General features: G+C 35.9%; 1 pseudogene across 1 annotated transcript; it reads left to right on the top strand.

Moving 5' to 3' along the window:
- Positions 1 to 778: 778 nt before the first annotated feature.
- On the top strand, positions 779 to 1,664 carry LOC309821193 (F-box only protein 3-like; annotated as a pseudogene). Its single transcript has 2 exons — positions 779 to 1,107; positions 1,319 to 1,664. The product of its transcript is annotated as an F-box only protein 3-like (transcript).
- Positions 1,665 to 7,633: the final 5,969 nt, after the last annotated feature.

Here is a 7,633-nt window from a genome sequence, read left to right as displayed (position 1 = left end):
AATTTTCTACTGATCTTGGAGAGAGAGCAATGAGTGGTCCGGAAGAGAGATCTTAGTTCTCTGCCCAGGAATTGAACGTGGGTCGCCTGAGTTGAAAACCAGGAATCCTAGCCGCTAGACCACCAGGCACTAGAGGCTAGCAGCAAAGTGGCCCTGGCTCTTTCCCCTGTTTGAAAGCAAGAATATTTCAAGGAGGCAAAAATTGTAAAAACAGGTACAAAGTTTATTATTAGAGATACAGCATAACATGTGGGTGAGCACACAGAGAAGCAGTTTGCTTATTTAAGTCAGAAGCAAGGCAGAAATACACACCCAGAGAGAAAGAGTATGGGCATCCTAAATGAGAAGCACAATAAAGAGGTGATTTAAATCACTTATATGGGACAGTCCTTCCGGGTTTTTGTTTACCTTTGGCCAATTTTCTTATTTCTATCTTCACACCTGACCTGCCCTAGGACCCTCCCCAACATGCATGCACAACTTTTTGCTAAGATGGATCCCACCCCAGAGGCCTGTGGGGGGTATGTCCACACTTATTATGGGGTGGCATCCCCTCCCTTTTTGACCCCCAAGGAGGCTTCCTGCTCACGTGCAGACAGGGAAGTTTTCCTTGATCTCAGGAGTGGTCATCTTATCTCTTTACTTCAGCAGAGCTCAGCTTCTGCCACTAGCTTTGTCCTTGGAGCGTCTGCGTGAGAACAAAGCTTCAGTTTTACTCCACTTGACAAACACCAGCTGTCCAGCCTAAGGGCCCATCTATCTCCTACCTCACTACCAAATGTCTGACCAAACGGCTCAGAGTCCAGCTGCTACTGACATGTTTATCATAGGTGCTACTTTGACTGACTGGTTTACTTCTTATGTCAACAATGTTGTATCAGGTGGCTTCCCTATCATCAGAGACCAAATTTTCAGATATGTTTATGATCCGGAGTGTGTAGCAATGACAGTTTCAGTTTCCACATCGTTTCTGCAGGAACTCAGCTCTGTTATACCCACCCCACTATTTCTTCACATACCAAATCAGGACTGAAATGTCAAAAGACGCACTTCCTGAGAAGGCTTGTCAGTTAGACAGTTGCTACCGGAGAATAACAAATGCTAAAGGTAATGTGAAGGGACTTTCCTGGCAGTCCAGTGGTTAAGACTTCGCCTTCCAGTGCAGGGGGTGCAGGTTCGAACCCCGGTCAGGGAGCTAAGATCCCACATGCCTTGCAGCCAAAAAACATAAAACAGAAGCAGTAGTGTAACAAATTCAATAAAGACTTTAAAAATGGCCCACATCAAAAAAACCTTTAAAAAAAATTTAAAAATAAAGGTAATGAGGAAGAAGTTCAAGGACCTGGAGTTGCTGGTAAATTTCCAATCATCAGTCCAGGCTGGGTATATGAATACACAAGTTGTATATTCATATATAACATCACGCTATATGGAAGGATATTATATCTTCCTTTTTTTTTTTTTTTTTTTACTTTAAAGACAAGATCTTTAATGTCACCTTTCCCTGATTCCATATGGCATGTCTGACACTCAGGGTGTCTATAGCTCGATTGGAAATGGGTCCTAATAAACATGAAGAGATGCAAGAGAAAGAAGAGGAGGAAGAGGAAGTAGATGATTATGACCATTGGGCAGATATGGATGAATCTGATGAAGAATACTAGGAGGAGAGACGGAGGAGAGTCTTTGATGCTCCCATTCAAAGATGCCACTGCTCTCGCCTTTTTTTAAGCAAGCCTCTGCTGATGGCAGCCCTGGGATGAATCCAGCCTGTTGAACAAATTTCTCAATAATGTAAATAATCCAATTGTTCTCAGTTTATAGCAGGAAAACTAGCATGAAATATCGTGCCAGGCCCTGGGTTCTATGAGATACTACTTTAGGAATTGGATTGTTTGGGTTTGCTTTGTGTTTTTGAGGTAGAGGAGGAAATGGGAATCCTTTTTTTCTCTAGTGGGAAAATAGTTCTCTAGAAATTTCTAGAACAGACATTTCTTTAAAAATATTTTATACTTATACAGATATGGAAATGGGAGAGAACTGTTTTGAATAAGGATTTAAAATGAGGCAGAAATACCTACACAAGGATAGAAAATATGTGACAATGATTCTGTGAAAAGACTTATAAGTTATTTAGAAATGAACAGAATTTGTAATTAGGCTGATCCATTTAGTGATTCCTGTATATTTTGTACTCACAGGGAACTAACTGACTAAATAGCTTGAATGCTAGTTGTTTGTCCTTTCTTAGACAATCTGTCCTTGAATTTAGAGTTTTCATCACAACAACCTTGAATTTAAAGTCTGTTAGTATGACTTTGACCTTGAATTTAGTCTTCAACTCTACCAACCTTGAATTTAAAGTCTTCAACATTATGACCTTTATCATATTGTTCACAGATGCATCATTTTTGAAGTGTAGTGTGTAAAATTATGTATTGTGTTGTTGACTAACAAAAGAGTCTCCACAATGTCTCATGTAGTCTAAATTTGTAAACACTGCTTCTGTTTTGTTTCCCCTTGAAATACTTGACTGTCTAACTTTGTGATAATGTTAAAATTAAGATTAAGTATGTTTTCCTGAAACATGAATTTTTTTGTAATTATATAAATGAGAGTTTCGAATGAAATCCTCCAAGTCTCAAAACTCACATTTTGAAAACAAATTTTGGTTCCAATCCTGTATTTTGCGTAATTGCCTATTTCCCATAAACTAATATTAATAAGCAAAAAAAAATGCTGTTGAGCTAAAATAATAAAAATATTAAGGCCTTTATAATAGAAAGGAATGCCTGTGGGCCCAGCTAGACTTTTTAAACTAGATTTAGCCAGTTTGTAGCACCCATTGAGCTCACTAAAGTGAACTTCCGAAAAAAGGGAAGGAAGTGGTTATCTCAACTGAAAAAAAAAACAATGATGATGAAAATGCAGAAGAAAGTAAGATGAGATCAGAGCAAACACAAATTCTATCGGAAAGTTCCTCTGGCTTCACTGATATGTACACTGTGGATGCCACACTAGTTAGAACAATGGTATTTCCAACTCAGCCTCCTGGCCCTGAGCGTGACTGCTCTCACTGACATGAATGTGGAAGGACGGGAATAAGAAACCAATCCAGTGAGGTCTTGGCTTCAGTAATACACAAAAAATCAGTTCTGGAAGGTTTAAATATCTAATTATATCAATACAAAATTACTGGAAGATAATACCAAAGACAATTTTTTCAAGTTGTAGCAAGATTTGGCTACATACAATTTTAAATTGTCCGTATATCAACAAAATCAAAATTAAAGACAAATGGCAAACTGAACAAAAGCTTGGTAACATGCATGACAGACAAGGAGTCACTGACACTAAAATATAAAGCACACGTACAAATATATAGGAAAAACTGATTACAGTAATGGAAAAGCAGACAAAGGAAATAAGTAGGAAATTCACAAAAGAAAAAATTTAAAGGGCCAATATTTATTTTTTAAGTCAAACCTCACTATTACTCAAATAAGTGCAAATTAAAGCACTTAGATAACTTTGTACCTATCAAAATCACTAAATAAAATGTTAATGTTAATGCCCAGAACAGACAACAGTATGATACAAACAGCAACAATATTTTGGGAGGGAGAGGGGAGTTTGACAAATTTATTAAAAAGCTAAAAATGATGAATCCTTTGACTCAACAAATCTACTTTTTGTAATATATTCTAATAAAATAATCATGATTGTACACAAAATTTTATCCATAAAAATGTTCAAAATGACAATATTTATAATATAAAATATTGAAAACAAGTGCCCCAAAATAGAGGATTGCTAATTAAATTATGTTACTTTCATACAACAAAGCTGTATGCAACCATCAAAAATGATGCTGTGGAAGAATATTTAATAACATAGGAATATGTTAATAATTGTTTGTTACGTGAAAAAAAGCTAAGAAACAGTATGGATAGCATTTTTCCATAAAAGGAGGAAGGGAAGGGAAGAGAAGGGAAGGGAAGGGAAGGGAAGAGGAAACACCATTATATTAATAGCAGTTTACTTGGGATAGTAGAAATTTGGGTGATTTTTTTCCCTAGCTTTATTGAAATATATTTGACATAGAACATCATGTAAGTTTAAGGTATACAAGGTGATGATCTTATACAAATATACATTGTAAAACGAGTATCACAAAAAGGTTAGTTAACATACCCATCACCTCACATAGTTACGTGTGTGTGTGTGTGTGTGTGTGTGTGTGTGTTGAGAACATTTAAGCTCTACTCTCTTAACTTGCAAGTACACAATACAGTATTATTAACTATAGTCACCATGCTGTACATTACATCCTCAGGACTTATTCATCTTATAACTAAAAGTTTGTACCCTTTGACAAACATCTCCCTATATCCCCCACCCCCCAGTCCCTGGCAACCACCAATCTTCTGTTTCTATAAGTTTGGTTTTATTAGATTCTACATATAAGTGAGATCATACAGTATTTTTCTTTCTCTGTCTAACTTACTTCACTTAGCATAATACCCTCAAGGTTCATCCATGTTGGCACAAATGGCAGGATTTCCTTCTTTTAATGGCTGAATAATATTCAAATATATATATATAAAATATTATATATTATTATAAATATTATATATAATAATATTCCATTATATATAGTGATATTTTTAAGTTTTGTTTTCCCCCTTAATATTATCTGTATTTATTACAATGCATATGTATAACTATAGTAATTTTGAAGCTATTTTAAAGGAAAAATATACTGTCCAAATATTCTAATCAATTGAAAAAGAATAACTAGAAGAAAAAGGTTAGAGTCTGTAAAATATAGACCACTCCCTGACAAACATGTAGAGAAAAATCTTAAACATGTTCTTGTGAAAAATTGGACTGTGATTAATAATAATTAATAGAAAATTTTACTATTAATTAGGTGATTTCAAACCAACTTCACTGTTTTTATTGATAGAACTGCTAGGTTGGTGAGCTAAAAAGTGCAATGGACACCATGTAAACAGATTTCTGCAAACAGTTGGAGTTTCTCATAATATCCGTGTAGATAAAATGATGAAAGTTAACATGTGTGGATTATAAATTTGCTGGATAATCCAAACACCCAAGATAGTTAAGACACAATTGTGCCAACATGGAAAGTGGTTCCTCACTGGGTGCAACAAAGTTTGTTTAATGGTAATCTTTAAATATTTTTACCAAAAAATAAGATAACACAATTTTCAAATTTGTGGATGAATCAGACTGGGAGATAATAGAAAAAAACAAAGGAATCAAGACTCAAAAGCATCTTGACAAGTTAGAATGCAGGGTCAGAGCAACCCAGAAGACAAAGTAGGAAAAATAGTTTGCTTCTTGGGTATCTGCTTGGAATAATTTGTAAAAGCTGTTGGAATACTGTATTGAGAGGAATTCTAAAGGCACACAGGGCTTGGGGAGAAGAGCCTTGAATCAGTCAGCAATATCTTGTGGTTATATGCCTTCAACACAGTGTATTGCTGCAATATCTTGGAAGTTAGGGATTTTTTATTCATTTATTTAATAACTATTTATATAAGTTTCCTATGTGTTCAGTGGGGAAGTGCTAAAATCACTCAACAATGTCTTGAGCTGTAGAGTTGAGATCACACTAAACTGTGATCTCACAGTGTTAAACTGTGATAAACTGAAGGTGAAAGAAGAGATTGGTTTATTCACTCATTTATTTAACTATTACTCATATAGAGTTTCCTATGTGCCAAGCACCATTCTAAGAGCTTCAAAAATATTAAATCATTTTATTCTCACAATTATATGATAAAATATACTATTATTATCCCCACTCTACAACAAATAGGTTAGTTAACTTGCCCAAGGTCAGAGAGCTACTGAGTGGCACAGCCAGGATTCAAGACCAGGAAGTCTGTTTCCTGAGTGGGTGCCCCTAATCACCACACTATTATGTACAACACTTTGCACGATATATGGACCATTACCATGCACATAATAAATTTTAATTTACTTAAAGATAAGTTTTAAACCTTAAATTAAGGACCAGAAAATATAACATGTTATGTAAATATAGAAGGTGAGAGACAGATTCATACCAAAAAAAATTAGTTTGGGATTTATTTCAAGTCCCACAATAATAACGTAGCAGCTAAGAAGACTAATAAACTTTCAGACTTCATTAACAGAAAAGAAGTAAAGGAGAGGAATAAAAGGGGAAAAACTAGAATTTATTGATTGTCTACTTGGTGCTAGGTAGTTTATACGTATATTTTGTTTACCCTTGATTAAATCTCTTGGAGGAAGGTATTTGTGGTAGATTGGTTGCATTACTGGCTTCAGTGGCTTCCCTCTATCCACATCCATCGCAATGTCACTTTGTACCTCTTCCTTCCTTTCCCATTCCCTCTCTGCCCCATCAAGCAATGGAATCTTCACCCCCCGAATTTTTGCTGGATTTTCTTTGGCCAGAAGAATGCAACCAAAGTAACATCATGCCAGCTCTGAACCAGGTCTCACAAGGCCTTGTGTGCTGCCATTCTCCTCATCTTGGAACCCTGCTAGTCACCATATGAGCAAGTGTAGACCAGCTTGCTAGAAAATAAGAGGACATTTAAGTCATCACAGCTGAAGTCATTCTAGATCAGTCAACCTACTGAGTCCAGATATATAAGAGAGTCCAGCCAAGTTCAACCAACCCTCCCATGGTCTCTTGAGAAATAATATGTGGTTATTGTTTTAGACATTAAGTTTTGAGTGGTTTGTTAACATGGCAATGGTCATATGATACAGTATTATTTTTTCTTTTATAAATGCAAAAATTGAGGCTCAAAGGAGTATTTTACCCAAAAGCATCAAGTTTGTAAGTCAAACTGGGAAGTCAAACCCAACTTATTTCATTTCAAAGCCCAGCCTCCTAACACTCTACCATACATATAACATTCAGATATTAGAATAATCTTCTCACTGACCTCTGCAATAAACTGGCTACATGTGAAGTACAGTATTTAATTCTGCACATACTTAAAATAAATCCAGAAGAAAGTTAAAATAATTTTATAAAGTCTATAAGAAAAACATGAGAAAGAAGAGTTTGCTTAGGTTGGAAAAGATAAAACTCATGAAGGACATAAAGAGAAGGGTAAATTATTTTCTCTTGCTCCTGTCTCATCTACTCTTATTCCTTTAGGGAACAAGCTCCCCACCACCATCCATGGAAAGATACATCTAGCCCCTCACGCCTATCATTGGATTTAGATGCTGAACTCTCAGTCCTCATGGTGTTTATCACGAGAGGGTCTTCTTGACCTTCACAGGCTCATAGGCTCACTTTGAGCTTCTAGATTGCCCTTCTTAAGACCATCTCTGCCTCTGATCACACTGTCTTCAGCTGGATTGTTTTTCTTAAATCCCTTTCCAGTTAACATGCTTACCACCTAGACTTGGCCTCTGAAACTTGCCTCTTCCCTCTACAATGATGGAATAAGGAAGCCCCTTCATACCACAAACACATGCACATTTTCTTACCTGGCCTTGCTACAGAAATAATGGCTAAAAAGACAGAATTTAATCGGATTTTATCTTAATAAAAGGGAGCTATGTCTAACAATTAGATTTGTCAAATAAAATTATT

The sequence above is a fragment of the Grampus griseus genome (assembly GCF_964374135.1).
Source record: "Grampus griseus genome assembly, chromosome: 1".
In the NCBI taxonomy this organism is placed as follows: Eukaryota; Metazoa; Chordata; class Mammalia; order Artiodactyla; family Delphinidae; genus Grampus; species Grampus griseus.
Note: the sequence above shows the minus strand (reverse complement) of the source record. Positions and strands in the feature narration are given on the sequence as shown.